The following is a 17,766-nucleotide window of genomic DNA, read 5'->3' as shown; positions in this document are numbered from 1 at the left end:
GATCTCCTTGCTGAAGACCAGCGAGTTCTGGAACAGGAACACGTGGTGGTTGCGAACCTTCCGGATTAGAGTCTTGGGGTTCCACACCTGGAAACTGCCATGAACAATCAAGTCCCCCTGGACATCCATGTTGTCATCAAAACCGTCCAACATGGCGATGTTCATGGCATCATTCGCCTTCTTAGGCACACTCAGCATCAACTCAAGAGCATCCGCAAGCTCTCCTCCCTCTCCATCCTCACAGCAAGACAGCAAGTCCTTGAGCAGTAGCTGGTACTTGGTGATTCTCTGCACAGGCTTGATGAGGTAGGAGTCGATGGAACTAGCGAAGCCCAGGCCATGTTTCTGCCGGATGTCATCAAAGAAGGTTCCAGCGTGTTCCAGTAAGAGTTGACTGGAGTCAACTTTGTTCTTACAGTAGTTCACATACATGTGGAACCCATCAGCCCAGGTAGCAAAGCAGTGTCCCACATCCTCTGGTAGCTCACAGTTGGTCAACTCACTCAGGAAAATATTGCTATGAAAGTCATATATCTCCTGGATGTTACCAAAGATGATGTGTTGCTTGTTGCGGATGCCTGCAGGTACCTCCTCCTCAAGCCCACTGGCCATCTCCCACCAGTATGTCTCCAGACCACGCAGATCTCTCACGTAGGCCTTCTCTGACTGCAACATGATGAACTTCATCTTCCGGGCTGCCTTCCCCTTCCTCTCGTTGACCTCCATGTTGCAGTTGCGCAGCTCGACTTTCTGGTCGTCTGTCAGAAGAGGCTGGCATGGATGTTGTTCATGGAGCCTTGAGTAGGCGGCGACTGCGTCCTGTGGCTGGGTGTTCTTCATTGTCAAGTACTTCTTCAAAGTGCTTCTTCAAACCACAACAGTGTACTCAAACCAAAATATGGTTGAAAATGACCCACAACTGTTGCAAACAGGCCTCTGTGTAAATTAACGACAAACAAGCCCCTGTGTGTGTGTGTGTGTGTGTGTGTGTGTGTGTGTGTGTGTGTGTGTGTGTGTGTCGTTAACAAGAGCAAACTTACTTACCTGAGTTCAGTTGGTCAAGCTGAAGACTAGGGATCCAAAAAGAAGTGTTATCAAATGTTTGAAAATATCAAATTAAAAGTTGAAATGACCGGTGAAACAACAGCAACAGATGGACGACAGGCGTCGATGTAAACAAGCAGTCAGCAGTAGTTCGTCAGTAACGTCTCTGGTGGAGCCGCTAAGATGCACGTCTGTTCTCAATGAAGTCCAGATGAGCACTGACGTTCTAACGTTATCATCCGAAGAACACCTGTTTGAAACAGGAAGGATGCTCGAGCGCTGTCCCTATTGGTCCGCTGCCGAGCGCAGCGGACCAATAGGAACGCTGCGCGACGCTGAGGCATTTTCATTTGTAAACAACTCATCCTCGCGAGAAAGCCTGGTATCGCGAGGTTATATCCAAACGTGCAAGAGCGTACTTATTATTATTGTTATTATTTGTTCACAAAATGTCCTAGTAGATCTATACTATTTTCCAAAAACGTAACAATTATAATTAATAATTAATAATGTATTTTTGTAGGATTCTGCGCCAATCATTTGCTTCTTCCAGAGTAGTGACCACCGGTCAACAGTAGAGGGCGCTAGAAGCTTGAATGGTGAATGCTTTGTATAAGGTATTTTCCCCCCTTCATAACAACAGGTAGGTCGCGAATAACTTTTGGCGGATAAGTTTGATAATATATAGGAATGGTCCTAGAATATTGGGCTTCTAGTCAGAAATGCATAAAAATGCATTATGTTGAGATGGTTATGTTAGTTTTATTAGGGTTAAGAGAGGATTTGTTTAAGCCAGGTCTTGTGTACTATGGGAAAAGAGCACCTTATGTCCACAGAACAGTCAGTCAGCCTCTGTGACTGGACTCGCAATGGACATAAGGTTGCCTACTGGAAAATAACCATGAATGTAAGCAATCTATGACTTTCTGAAGAAACTTTCAGTGAATTAATTGAGTTTGGAAGTCGTTTTTGCGTGCCATGCACATATTACACACAATCACCACCATCAAGAACAGGGACGTGTGTGTTTAGTAGCCTAGTGTTTGTGTCGCATCATGTTTCCATCATGTGTAGGCTACATCACCTGACAACATTTTTAGGTAAAAACACGTAGGACTGCAATGTTTTTTTATGCACGTGTATTTATCACTGTGCGAGGAAGTTGAATTTATTGTTATTTGTTCACCTCTCTCTCTCATCTGCAGTGCTGCAGAGTATTTTAGATGTATACTAGACATCTGTTGGATCAAACAAGATCAACAGCAGTAAGCTGGTCTTCAAAAGGAGGTAGACTATTATTTACTGTATAGTGTAGCCTATAGAAACCCTTTTACTGTTTTCCTTGGAGTAGCCTAATTCTAATTTAAGGATTTCTCCTACACATTTGGAAGCAGGACAAGCAGAACAAAAAATTACATCACATTTCAAATGGCTATAGTGGATTCACAACACAGCATATATGCAGCCATCATTCACATTCTTATATAGAGGCGACACAGGCTGATCTGATGACCTCTCTCTTTTGTACACACATACCCTCTCTAATTCTTGTTCTCAGGCAGAAACCTTGTATTCAACGTGCTATGTTTTCATAAATGAATGCCCTACTTCAGTGGTTCTCAATCTTTTTTGGCTGGAGTAATCCCTTATACTGATTTCTGAAGCCATGTACCCCCTTCCCCTGACTACTGCAAAATTGACATCAAAAGTCCAGTTCCGATGCCAATATGTTCAAAATAAAACAGCATAATGGCAAATAAATACTGCTTTCTATTAAATAACTGTTACTACTAGTAAAGGTATTGATGTTATTTGGTTTAGAAATGTACAGATGAGCAGGTTCACACAAACTCTGTCAATGTTTTATCATTAACCATAATAGTAAAGTACTAATTCCCATTTTCTAGTTTTTCTGACGTACTCCCTGCGGGGGTCCAACCTATGTTCCCCAGGTTCTATGTTCCCCAGGTTCTATGTTCCCCACCTAACAGCATTAGTTTAGTGAGGTTAGGGTTAGGTGGTAAGAAAGTGGGGAACATAGAACCTGGGGAACATAGAACCTGGGGAACATAGGTACGGTCCCGCCCTGCGTACCCCTAGGGGTACACGTACCCCCATTTGAGAAACACTGCCCTACTTCATCATACAAGTGTTGCACAAAAGTAGTGAAAATAGCCTATCTACAAACTCACAATAAGGCACATTGTGAGCTTGTAGATAGGCTACTTTCTCTGTATTTTATATATATTTTTAAAGGTAATCAACAGACTGATTGCTCACTGCATTGTTCCCTGTCTCCCCCCACAGCCTTCCAGGGATGCACAGCGGCTGATGACAAGACTGCAGCAGTGGAGGGTTTTCTGCACTACCTGTATGGTGCCATGGTCCGTGATGCCATCTGGCAGTATACTAGCAAGGACCAGTTGCAAGATGTCCAGATGCCTATCGAACGCAGCATTATGAACCACATCTTCAAACTGGCCTTTTACCCCAACCAGGATGGGGATATTCTCAGAGGTAAGTCTAGACCAGCAGTGCCATGCTGATTCAGTCTGTCTCAATTAACAGTGATTCAGTTCCCTCTGCAACTCTTCCTGGCAGAAATGTGTAAAGGTAGCCACTTAAACCCACTAGACCAGGGGTAGGCAACCTTAGGCACAACAATGGCACAGGGGAGGGTGATCACTGGCACACTGGCAGAAGTGTGAGAGAGAGGGTTTTTATTTTAAAATCACATGTTTTTTTTTATGTGGTCAATTAAATTAAGTCACATAATTTGCACAAATTACATCCTGCACATAATTCTACATTCACTAAAACCCTGAACTCTCGAGATAGATGGGTTATTGCTTGAGTCTATAATGATCATTATAACAATTTCCTGACACTCAAAATGTGTCTGAATTTTTGATGGCGTGTCATTAAACATGTTGACATGGCACACTGACTATCTAGAAAATAAAAACATGGCACTTCATTTCAAAAAGATTGCTGACCCCTGCTCTAGACTTCCCTACATGGGCCGCTTTCTTCCATCTACACCAACTTTCTTTGCCTAAAATAGCACATATAAGTTCTCAACTTGTTGCATTGCAGCTCACTGTGAGCTTGTAGATCTGCCATTTTTAGTAATGTTCCCCCCAGAATAGGTGTGTTCAAGTGGTTTAGGCCATGGCTACACAGAGCTGGATATTTCTGAAGCTAGACATTTTTTGTGCTGTTGGGGCTGCAGCCACATTAAGCTGGATATTTCGGCCGCAAAGCTGGATATTCTCTGGATCTGTGTAGACACGGTACCCGGATATCTCTTAAGACTTAACTGTGTGTGTGCTTGTCCCCCAGTGGAGGTCTGGGGACTCAGATTATTTTAGACCTAGATATCTTTCTCGTGTGGACCTAGATATTTTTCTATCTGGATATCTGAAAAACCGGGATATATGAAAAATCCAGCTCCGTATAGCCATGGCCTAAATAGCAGGAGCTGTGTCCTGCATTATGTGTGAGAAAAAAAAATATTTTCAATACAGCTGCTTTTCTGTTTGAATGAATGGCTGTCAAGGGTTAGATATTAAAAATAGGATCTAAGAGTTGCACATTTACACATTTTATAGCTACACCTCTTTTAAGTTGAAATGTGAGAAAGATATTTTTTCCACGTTCATTAGAGGTATTGCCATTCTTTATTTTTGCATTAAATGTGTACTGATAATTCGATATATTATCACTGTAATAACTATTGAGTTTATTATATTATATTGTTGCTGTCGGGTGGAAGCATTTTAACTCCAGAATACTTACTTTTTAGGAAAGGAAAGAACCTGTGTTACAATGGATCCGGTGTACTTATTATTTAGTGTAGCGATGTTTTAAACTTGGAGATGTCAGTTAACAAGTATGCATGTCTTTTTTTAATGTCTTCAGACACACATGGAAAACCCCAGTGGTGACAGAGGAGAAGATCATCCATACTGTACGCCCCCAGAGAGCACACAGCCCTACAGATGATATGTCCCACTCCCAGAGACCTTACTAATTTCCTTCACAGGTCTTACCACGTACAGTACACTAATTAACCATTAAAACTGGTAAAGCATCTATGGGTGGAAACCTCATGTCCAAAACTTTTCAGGATTATAATTCTAAAGTAGCAGATCTAAAAGCTTGCAATCTGCTAATTTTATGGAAAACAAAACATAATATGGAGGTAAGGTTTCTGCCTAACAACGATACATAGCAACATAGGTTTTTTCTGAAAACCGTTTTATTAGGCTTTTGTAGAATCAACCTCACGTCTTAATAGAGTACTGACGTCACTGGTTCATCTCCTGGGTCACGGAAGTTCATTTTCTATGAGAATAACATTGGGTCATCTTAGAATCGTCTCATATAAGAATTGTGGTCCCATCGTTATTGTCAGGGAGGTGGCCCCACAAAACACCCACCAAACTGTGAAAAGATGATGACTCATCACTAAACCATCGTTTTGTGGGGCCATTTGTAGCCCAAGGAATGTTCTTTTTTGTGCAAAACAAAGGCTTGCAATGGATTCAGAATCATGACAAACCTCTAGTTAGAACCCTCACATCCTACTTAAAGCAGATTTTTTTCTGGGTATTTTCCTCCTGTATAGAAAGTCGATAGGAGCCCAACTTGATTTGGCCACTGTGGTGACCCCAAAGGTTGCAAACTCGGGCGCCCTAGCTAAATCATGAGCATGTACTACTGGGCTACATCTGTGCAAAATTGGGCACTTTTAGACTGATTTGCAGGAAATGTATATTTTCTCCCCTTAAGGCCCCCGACTATCTCAGGTTCTGTTCCATTTAGTGGTTCTCAAACATTTTAATTTCAAGGACCCCCATAACTCTTGAGTGTACCAATGGAACCAATTGTACCTGAGTTACACACCCGTAAGGGTAAGGGCCATATTTGAAACCTCCTAAAGGAACCATTAGTGTCCCTGAACTGAAGCCCTTTTCTTTCCAATATGGCTGCTGTGCATAGAGAATATTGTATTGTGCTTAAACAGCTGTTGCCTTGCGTGTTGATGGTTTGGAGAGAGACTGTCGTTTAAGCACACTTTCACTCTGCAAAGGTTTTTCCATTAGATTTTCTGTAGTACTTTCTTTCTATTTTTATCAACATTATTACATCATTTGGTTATCACATTTTAGTCCATGTCAGACATTTGTGGTGTCATTCTGTTGGGTTTTATATTCAGTCCATTTGTATCCTGAGTTTGTGTGTAAATCTCTCCATCACATATATTTCCTCCACAATGCACAGCCACTGCTCACAAGTTGGAGGGTCACTTTTATACCACAATCTTGTTGCTTTTTTGCTGGCTACCAGCAGCACTTTGGAAGGAAGTGTATCTGACTGTAGAACTATATCTTTACAGTATTAGCCCATATACATTTATACCAATACACACACATTATGAATGTCATGTCAATGTATATGGAACTGGAACTTTAACTTTACATTACAGGGTAAAAAAAGGTAAAAAAATAATCAGTATTATCCCCTGGTCTACATGGGGTTACTATAGCCCCTATGGAATCCTCAAGACTGAAATCAGTCCCCAGGACTGAGAACTTTAACCCCTGTACTATACAGCAAGGGGCAACTGTTGACTTCAGTCAAGACACGTGCATGATGAATTTAAGGTCCAGAGCTGTTGCATCATTTTGGATATGTCAATCCATTTATGCCCATAGAGGTAATATGTTAAACATATTACCTCTATGGAGGGCACACATTCTTAGGAGATACATCAAAGAGAGCATGTTGTAACAAACTCTTACCTTTGTCTCCTGCTGTGATTTAAAATAAAAAGTTGAACCGTTTCATAAACAAAGAATGTGTCAAGATGATTAGAGTGTAATAATGACAGCATACTTTCTGTACAAAACATGACTATACTGTTGAAATGCATTTAAAACAAAAGAGGAAAGCATTACTTACATTACTGTAAAATAAAGGGTGACTGGTTGTCTAAGACTAAGACCCATCTCGCAGTGGTGTCCGATAAGAACTTAACAAAAATATCTAAACCTTGTAGTGAAGTAAATAGGCTACTAATATTCTACTAAGTACCGGTATTCAAAAGTACAAATTACAAAGTACATTATCTTTTAAGACCAATGCATACCAAAACATTTAAAGAATCAAACTATATAAATAGTACATTTTCAGTCCCTTCCTAGAACTGTAAAAGTAAAACATTTCAGTTTAAATAGTGGAGTGAAAGAAGAGTGCAGGCAAAAAATAATAATAATACTTGAGTACACAAGTAAGCATCCTTGGTTACTGTTCATCAATGCCAGTGTGGCTCAAAACAAAAGTATCGAAGTCCCGAGGTAGTTGGAGATTCTGGAGAGGCTGAGCGATGATTGAAGGAAGGCGCTTGGCAGACGACCTTCATCGTTGGCAGGGTCAAGGTCTCTTGGTGGCGAATGCGATGCAGGCAGAAGGTGGTCTCTGTGCCTGGAGAAGAAACACAGGTGTTAGTATCAATGTCCAGCCCTGTCTACACTACAATACATACATATCTTGCTAATTAAAAAAAACACATGAATAAAGCATACATAGAGTAAGTTATGTCTCGCCACAACTAAGATAGTTACATACTACGTATTCAAACAAAATAATTATTCATTTTATAACTACAACTCAACATTTAAGCTATTGTATACTTATTACATTATTATTTATTTTAATTTGATCAAGATGTGCAGATACAATACATAACAATAATACTTATGGCTATCACATCATGTTTTTTCTGGTGCCTGTATACTTCGGTAAGCTCTCTCCTTAATGAAATAAAAACAGAAAAAAATATCAAGGATAATATTTAATTTTGAATTGTAGTTATAAAATGAATAACAAATTAGACTATTTGGTGGTTTACACATTGTTGGAATACACCATTTGAGTACAATGTAACTATTAACTATGTTACTTATAGTGAACCCACATATCGTCACTGTCAAGCAGAAACCTCGTATCTCGAAGTTTAAAATGTGTTCATTTTTTCGCAAAGTAAAGCCCTACTTCATCATACAAGGCCGTCGCACAAAAGTAGTGAAAACAGTGAACTGTGAACAACAGTGAACTGTGAACAACGCCTCACACCGTGAGGCTGTGTGCTTGTAGATCTGCTATTTTCACTAGTTTAGTTCATTTTTAAAACGATAAATACAAAACAAAAGGTCTTGGACATACTGTACAAGGTTTCCACTCGACAACGATATGCACATGGAGGTTGGTGGTGGTAAATGTAGGCTACACACATATACCATATCACTGGTCAATCAGTTCACTTCAACAGACAACACCATTTTTGTGCGGTACTAACCGCTCCTATGTCTGGCTTTGTGTGGATGAATGAGTGTCCGTATTGAGTGTCCTGATGAGCACGGGGCAAGCTTTCGGGAAAAATAGAAATTATGCATGCTCACAACGCGTCACGTTGGGAACTTGTAGATTGGCTAATTTTGATGAAGAGATTTAATGCAGAGGGGGGAAAAAAAGAGATCTGGACCTGTAATAAATGTGTACTTACCAGAAAGTGGTGTTTGGCTGTTGGTGGCCTTTCCTGTTGGCAGGCATTCTCCTTTGCAGGTTTTTAGTTTTGGCCTCCCGTGCTCGCCCAACGCCGTACTTTGGCAGATGTATTGGAGGAAGCCTTGCATACTCCTGCAAGAAAGTGTGAGATGGGAATAAGCAAACTAAAGTTAAATAGTCACATAAATACAGTACAGAGAGAACAATGTAGTGCCTCAAAGAAATTCCAGGTAAAAACAACGAACCTAGGTTTGTTGTTTTGTCATCTATTTATACAACATGCTATCATATCTAATAAAACATTCTTAAACATTTGTGGTCAACAAAAATGTACTATGTATTAAAATAACAAACCCATGAGAACCATGAGAACAAGTGACAAGTGAGATGTATGTACATACTTCCACCACTCCATCATGGGTCCTCGCTCCTTCTTGGTGACGGTAACCTTCTTCTTGGTGGTGACCTGCACTGGGGAAGGCGAAAGAGAGGAGTCAGTTTGAATCGTCGGTCAAACACGGAAACCAACTCACCTGTGGCTGTTGGGATGCTTCTCCCGGTGAGGCATCCTTCACTGGCAGTCTGGCACCCTCCCCATGTCCCCAGTATCACCCAGGGATTCTGGGGGTCGTCGACCACGGTGCACGTCCAGTTTTCTTGAGTGTCCTGTGTAAGGAAATGTAGATTTCTAACTTGAGCTAATTTCCTTCAATAAATGAAACTGCAGGAAATTGAAGAATCACAGCAGTCACATTATTATTATACTCATTGATTAATTGATGCTGATTGATATTTTGATTTGTTGTTTGTTTAATAATAAAACTATTTTGTCAAAATTACACCGTAGCCGAAATATATCACAAAGTATTAGTATTGTGACAAGTATTGTGATAATAAGTTTGAGTGAATTCAATAAGTGAATGAGAAATAATCTAATAAGTGGAAGATACTGTACCATCAAATATGGTACCTATTACACCACTACAATTACTTGACAGACAGCTTTACTAGTTGCTCTGCAGATTTAAATTATAATTAAAAAACATACCCAATTAAGGCCTATATTATACTTTGGCTATTCAAAAATAGCTGATCTACAAGCTCACAGCGCCTTGCATTGTGATGTTGTGAGCTTGATTACAGGACTTTTACTTGTAATAAGTATAATTGTACCTCCACATTATGGTATTACTACTTTTACTCCAGTAAAGAATCAGAGTACTTCTTCCACTACTGCACTACAGAAATTATAATCCATGTGCTTTAGCTATACATGTACTGTACAGGACCCTCTGGGTCGTACAGGTGCAAATGTACCCCTATGGGTGGAGTTCAATTAAGATTCAGGGTTTTAATGTGTAGTCTGGCAAGTTCACTGAACTTGGTTTATTTACTGCCATCACCACAACTATATACAACAATAATTACTATAAATAATGACATTAATAAACAATAATACAATGAAAACAATATTAATCACTGGTAATAAGACAACAAAGAATGCATAATACAATACAACAATCAAATGTAATTATATACAGTATATACAAGTGTTTCAGTCAATTATTTGCTAATTCTGCCTGCTACTGCGGCTGGTCAGCCATTTCCACAGTGATCCATACAATCTCTGACCTGGTTGGCTGGAGTGTCGGGAGAAGAGCCAGGCCTGAGGCTGTAGATTGGCTATCTGTCCTGTCCTGTTCCTGGGAGGTTTGGACAGTGCTGGTGTGTCGTCCAGGTGAAGAGGTGACTTCATTCTGTCCTGGCTCACCTCCCAGATGTTACTCATCCACTTCTGTTTCTCTTTCACACTGGAGGCTTTAAGTAGAGTCTTGTGAAAGGGTGGAGTCCTTCCTGATCCTGCCCACAGAATGAACGTACCGGGGTCCCCTTCATTGTGCTCACTGCTCAGTCACCCATAAGTCACCAGTCAGTACTTTATTGCTGTACTGGTATCTGGTTCTGTCAGTGGAGTCTTTGATCTCCTTGCAGAAGATCAGTGACCTCTCAAAGAGGAACAGGTGGCGGTAGTGACTATTCCGCTTGAGAGACTTGCGGACGTTATGGAGGACAGAGTTGGGGTTCCACACCTGAAAACGGCCATGAAGCATCAAGTCCCCCTGGACATCCACATCATCACAACCCTCCAGCAAGGCGATGGTCATGGCATCATTTGCTTTCTTGAGAAAGCGCAACATCACCTCCAGGCCAGCCTTAATGTCTCCTCCCTCTCCCTCATCACAGCAACACAGTAGGTCCTTTAGGAGGAGCTGGTACTTGGTGAGCCTCTGTACTGGCTTGATGAGGAAGGTGTCAATAGAACTGGCCCGGCCCAGACCATGTTTCTGCTGGATGAGGTCAAAGTAGCTTCCAGCGTGTTCCCGAATAAGTTCACTGGAGTGAGGTTTGTTCATGAAGTAACTCACATACATGTTGAACTTGTCAGCCCAGGTCACAAAGCACTGTCCCACATCTTCCGGTAGCTGACAGTTGACCAACTCCTCCATGAAAATGTTGCTGTGGAAGTAACAGATATCCTGGATGTTGCCAAAGACAACCTGTTCCTTGTTGAGGATGCCAACAGGTATGTCCTCCAGCACTCCACTGGTCATCTCCCAAAAGTATGTATCCAGGCACTCCTGCAGGTCTCGGGTGTAGGCTTTCTCAGTTTCTAACAGTTCAGCCATGATGCTGTTCCATTCCAAGACAGACAGAATCGCCAGAGTTCATAACATACTCCAACGCCTACTAATCTTTAGGATCATTTTACACTTGACTGCCCCTTTCTTCTCTGCAACCCAGTCAGTTAAATCTACAGTGCTAAAAGCCATAGGCGGCTGCCCACTCTCACCTGGTCTGCAGTGCGGTTGTAGGCTACAGCTTTTGCTGGGTGGAGGTCAGCTCAGTGAGACGTTTTCTTTTTGTCTCCTCCAGTTGGTCTCCTCTAGCCTGTGGTGTGAACAGAAAACCAGGACATTTACTCATTTTAGTTACCAATGAAAGTCTGAGCCTGATCTACATTTTGGACTGTAAGGTAGTGCAGACAATAAAGTGGTTTTCAAAGTGTTCTCCGGGGACCCCCAGGAATCCTTGAAAGGGCTCCCCAGCTACATTAGTTGATATTAGCATCACAAACAGTTTAAATAGCTTTAACCCTAAATACATTGGCTGTTTGAAAATAACCGATCTACAAGCTCACACCACAACGTATTGTGAGCATAGATCTGCCGTTTTGAGAAAAGGTTATTTTTTTTAATAAATAAGTAAGTAAATGTATGGGGGTCCTTGGCAGAAATCTTTTCAGATGAGAGTTCGCAGCCAAATGCATACCAATTTGGAGGTCCTTGAAATGAAAAATACAATGTGCTGTTCCACTAAGCTTATACGTTGTTATGCATAATTGTAAACATTTATAACCAGTTATTTAAATGAGTGCATTATAGACCTTTAAGTAAAGTGTTACCTCAGTTTCCTTCACAGCAGAGCCCTGGTGGTCTGCACACCATCAACAATACTAAGGGAATATTGGTATAATGAGTCATATAACAGTTTATATAATAGTCCTTACATACCAGGCTCCATCTCTAATGGATTCTTTTGGAGGGGATACAACCTTGCACAACAGTTGTTGTGGCTGGCATCTCCTTGGACGTCTGCTGGAGTGCTTTGGTTTCTTGTGGTGATTTCTGTAACATGTTAGTTTTATCAATGGATTGCTCTTGGTCTGATCCCTAATACCCTTTGAGCTGTCCGGCATGATGGTAGCACCTGCCAGAAGCTTGGGTCATTGGGTCATTAGCTTCTCCGCCACTACACGGCAGCAATCCATCGGAGAAGTCCCAATTTAGTCGTTGTCAATTCCCAACTGTCCCCAAGTGTCCTTTCAGTCCTTGTTGCTGCACTAACACCTCCACAGCTGGGGATGTATAAACTACTGTGTGCATCCTCCCATATACACTTGCCAGTAGCTTCTGCAGTGCAGCAAAAAGAACGGTCACTTGATCCAGCCAGCTTTCCACCCCAATTTTAAGTTGCTCTGGGTTAAGAGCGTCTGCTAAATGCTCAATTGTAAATTGTCTAAACACGGCCAATTGTGTTTAGATTGATGGTGCGCCAGGCCAAGCTGGAGGCATCGCAGTTACTGCTGCGGTGGTGGGAAGAGTGCTTTTATCTCTACCACACCCAGGTGCTCCATAGACAGACAGGCTCAGGTGCAAGACGCTACCTAAAGCCTGGCCCCGCAAGACGCCAAGGCCAGTCACCATCACAGGGTTGAAGGGCGGCTCGAGCAAGCCCGCCAGGCCAACAGAGTGGTGATGACACATACTGCACGCAGGACAGACTCCCCAAAGGGAGAGGATGAAGCCACGTCAGTAGAAACCTGTGAAAATACATTAGATAGACAGACACTTTTTTTTGGTTAGTTTTAGTTTTGTGTTTTTTTAGTTTTAGTTTTGTACAACAACTAGTATACATATATTTCTAATACCTACAATTATTACTTGGAAGTTAAAAATCTAAACCCTATAAAGTGGTGAAATTCAGTGCTATAAAAATGATAATGAGATCTTAAACAATTATTTCTAATACCAAGTAGGCCTAGTCAGCCAACACAAAACATATTGTTAATATGACCATTACTACTTCATGTAAAACAAAACTATATAAGGTAACAGAAAACAGTAAATGTTCTTACCTCAGCTCAGGTTACACAAATAGCCTAGTGTTTTCTTGCAGCCACAGTACAGCCCATCTATGCCAACAGTCGTTCCCTTTCTGGATGCAAGTCCACACGCACCAGGAGCGATCAGGAGGGAGGCTCGACTGACCAACTTCAACTGGGGGGGACCTCCACCTCAAGTCCAGGGAAACTCCAGCACAGTCCACAACAAACAGACAGATTTTTGTTGATTTTTTCCCCTTATCTTCACAAAAACTATTTCTAATATATATGACAATTACTACTTCATGTTAAACTTTAAAAACCATATAAGGTAACATAAAAAAGTAAATGTTCTTACCTCAGCTAAGGTTACACAAATAGCCTGTGTTAGTCGTTCCCCTTCCTGGAAGCGCGTCCACACGCAACAGTAGCGATCAGGAGATAGGCTCGACTGACCAACTTTGACTGGGGGGACCCGACCTCCAGTCCGGGGAACCTCCTGTGTGGTACACGACTGACAAGACAGACAGATGCATTTATGTATGTGGTTTCTTACCCGTTCGCCACACACCGACCTCTGACCCTACATGGACATCAAGGAGGAAACTCCAGCAAGCCTCAACTCCACTAACCCGGTCTCCCGCTATCCAGACTCGGCTCCCCGCCGAGTCCTACACTCTTCAAAGACTTTGTATTTAAGCTCTGCCTTCACCCACATCCTGAGGGATCTTTCCCACAAACTAGCTGCATATTAAGAAATAGGATCTCCCTGGCGAGCCCAGAGCTGTCACCGGCTGGGTCTGCGTACGCAGCTGGTCAGCCATTTCCACAGCATCGGACGTGGACCTGGACGGCTGGACTGCAGCGAGGCCTGAGGCTGCAGGTGAAGAGGCTCCTTCAGGGGTGTCATTCTCTCCTGGATGTTCTTAACCCACTCCTGTTTGGCCTTCAAGCTGGATGCCGTAAGTACAGTATGGTTGTGAGAGGCGGGGGTCCTTCCTGCCCACAGAGCAAACTTACAGGGGTCCCCTCGAATGTGCTCTGTCACCCCCAACTCGGATGTCAGTACTTTATTCACATACCTGTACTTAGTTCTGCCAGCTGAGTCCCTGATCTCCTTGCTGAAGACCAGCGAGTTCTGGAACAGGAACACGTGGTGGTTGCGAACCTTCCGGATTAGAGTCTTGGGGTTCCACACCTGGAAACTGCCATGAACAATCAAGTCCCCCTGGACATCCATGTTGTCATCAAAACCGTCCAACATGGCGATGTTCATGGCATCATTCGCCTTCTTAGGCACACTCAGCATCAACTCAAGAGCATCCGCAAGCTCTCCTCCCTCTCCATCCTCACAGCAAGACAGCAAGTCCTTGAGCAGTAGCTGGTACTTGGTGATTCTCTGCACAGGCTTGATGAGGTAGGAGTCGATGGAACTAGCGAAGCCCAGGCCATGTTTCTGCCGGATGTCATCAAAGAAGGTTCCAGCGTGTTCCAGTAAGAGTTGACTGGAGTCAACTTTGTTCTTACAGTAGTTCACATACATGTGGAACCCATCAGCCCAGGTAGCAAAGCAGTGTCCCACATCCTCTGGTAGCTCACAGTTGGTCAACTCACTCAGGAAAATATTGCTATGAAAGTCATATATCTCCTGGATGTTACCAAAGATGATGTGTTGCTTGTTGCGGATGCCTGCAGGTACCTCCTCCTCAAGCCCACTGGCCATCTCCCACCAGTATGTCTCCAGACCACGCAGATCTCTCACGTAGGCCTTCTCTGACTGCAACAACTCGGCCATGATGAACTTCATCTTCCGGGCTGCCTTCCCCTTCCTCTCGTTGACCTCCATGTTGCAGTTGCGGTTGCGCAGCTCGACTTTCTGGTCGTCTGTCAGAAGAGGCTGGCATGGATGTTGTTCATGGAGCCTTGAGTAGGCGGCGACTGCGTCCTGTGGCTGGGTGTTCTTCATTGTCAAGTACTTCTTCAAAGTGCTTCTTCAAACCACAACAGTGTACTCAAACCAAAATATGGTTGAAAATGACCCACAACTGTTGCAAACAGGCCTCTGTGTAAATTAACGACAAACAAGCCCCTGTGTGTGTGTGTGTGTGTGTGTGTGTGTGTGTGTGTGTGTGTGTGTGTGTGTCGTTAACAAGAGCAAACTTACTTACCTGAGTTCAGTTGGTCAAGCTGAAGACTAGGGATCCAAAAAGAAGTGTTATCAAATGTTTGAAAATATCAAATTAAAAGTTGAAATGACCGGTGAAACAACAGCAACAGATGGACGACAGGCGTCGATGTAAACAAGCAGTCAGCAGTAGGTCAGTAACGTCTCTGGTGGAGCCGCTAAGATGCACGTCTGTTCTCAATGAAGTCCAGATGAGCACTGACGTTCTAACGTTATCATCCGAAGAACACCTGTTTGAAACAGGAAGGATGCTCGAGCGCTGTCCCTATTGGTCCGCTGCCGAGCGCAGCGGACCAATAGGAACGCTGCGCGACGCTGAGGCATTTTCATTTGTAAACAACTCATCCTCGCGAGAAAGCCTGGTATCGCGAGGTTATATCCAAACGTGCAAGAGCGTACTTATTATTATTGTTATTATTTGTTCACAAAATGTCCTAGTAGATCTATACTATTTTCCAAAAACGTAACAATTATAATTAATAATTAATAATGTATTTTTGTAGGATTCTGCGCCAATCATTTGCTTCTTCCAGAGTAGTGACCACCGGTCAACAGTAGAGGGCGCTAGAAGCTTGAATGGTGAATGCTTTGTATAAGGTATTTTCCCCCCTTCATAACAACAGGTAGGTCGCGAATAACTTTTGGCGGATAAGTTTGATAATATATAGGAATGGTCCTAGAATATTGGGCTTCTAGTCAGAAATGCATAAAAATGCATTATGTTGAGATGGTTATGTTAGTTTTATTAGGGTTAAGAGAGGATTTGTTTAAGCCAGGTCTTGTGTACTATGGGAAAAGAGCACCTTATGTCCACAGAACAGTCAGTCAGCCTCTGTGACTGGACTCGCAATGGACATAAGGTTGCCTACTGGAAAGGGACACCGCGGTGAAGTTGGTTTGACGTTGGATATTCACCCAGTTGGATATTCGAAAATCTTAGGGACCATCTACAAAGTGCAGGCGGCAATAAAAAAAAAATGCAATATCTCCTAGACAAAAACGTGCATCATGTAGAAATGCCTGCCAGACAACGTGAACAAAGATTTGGGTGTCAAAGTCACTTAAACGTAATGTTATTACAATTCTAAGATTTCAAAAATTCATTAAAAATAGGGTTTGACATATTTTTTCAAAGTAAAAGGTGTGCATCATGTAGAAATGCCTGCCAGACAATCTGAACAAAGATGTGGCTATCAAAGTCATGTAACCCCAATGTTATTACAATTCTAAGATTTCTAAAATTCATTTAAAATAAGCTTTTACCTGTTTTTTCAAAATAAAAGGTGTGCATCATGTAGAAATGCCTGCCAGACAATCTGAACAAAGATTTGGCTATCAAAGTCATGTAACCCCAATGTTATTACAATTCTAAGATTTCTAAAATTCATTAAAAATAGGTTTTGACACATTTTTTCAAAATAAAGGGTGTGCATCGTGTAGGCATGGGCAAAGAACATTAGAGTGAATTTTGGCCTTTCTAGGTGTTTTTGTCTAGGAGATATTGCATTTTTTTTAAATTGCCGCCTGCACTTTGTAGACGGTCCCTAAGATTTTCGAATATCCAACTGGATGAATATCCAACGTCAAACCAACTTCACCGCGGTTTAATTGTGTGTACTTAATCACACAAGAAATGTGTCCTGCAATATGTAGGGGTGAAACTGGCAATTCCATCTGAACCAGATTAGCACATACACCATAGGTACCTGGATTGTGCAGCACTTCACACATCACGGTCTGCAATCAATAGAAGTGTCTAGACTCTAGTGCCACTCTTCTGGGTGCCCACGTACCCCAGTCCATAGTTTTCCCAGTGCACTGCCCACTCTGTTTTGGTGCCCATATTTCCCTAGTGTCCAATTACCAACCTGGGTTGCATCTTGGAGGCAAATCTCTCCAGTGACAAAATGGCAAGTACAGTAATCAAAAATGTCAACGAAAGTAAGAAGTTAGAAAACTAGTAAGACGCCTCAGGGCGACATGCAAGGGTGAGGTCACACCAATTCTTTGCCATCTGGCCAGTAATGTATATCAGACCAGTTACCCATATATGGAGACCCCTGGTACCCATATATGGAGATCCTTGTACTGTATATGGATATATGTGAGAGCCCAAACAAGCTTACTCAGTTATTCATTATGTGAAAGTCCTATGATGTCTGACATCTGACATCATACCCTTTTATGCCCATACATGGAGATTCCTGTCTGTAGAACCAGCCACACAGATACGTATGGGCTGTCTTGGCCATATATGGATTCTGTTAATGTGGTATGTGGCCAATATGGCCTCCATATATGC

The 17,766-nt window shown here is 42.2% G+C and overlaps 1 long non-coding RNA gene across 1 annotated transcript; it reads left to right on the top strand.

Moving 5' to 3' along the window:
• The first annotated feature begins 1,903 nt into the window (after window positions 1–1,903).
• Window positions 1,904–6,689, top strand: LOC308289168. The gene is made up of 3 exons (XR_013962223.1): window positions 1,904–1,951; window positions 3,352–3,561; window positions 4,966–6,689. It is a non-coding gene; the product is annotated as an uncharacterized lncRNA (long non-coding RNA).
• The last annotated feature ends 11,077 nt before the right edge of the window (window positions 6,690–17,766 follow it).

Source organism: Nannobrachium achirus (assembly GCF_963921795.1).
Source record: "Nannobrachium achirus genome assembly, chromosome: 7".
NCBI classification, from domain to species: domain Eukaryota; kingdom Metazoa; phylum Chordata; class Actinopteri; order Myctophiformes; family Myctophidae; genus Nannobrachium; species Nannobrachium achirus.
The sequence above is the reverse complement of the archived record's forward strand: the minus strand, read 5'-3'. Positions and strand labels throughout refer to the sequence as shown.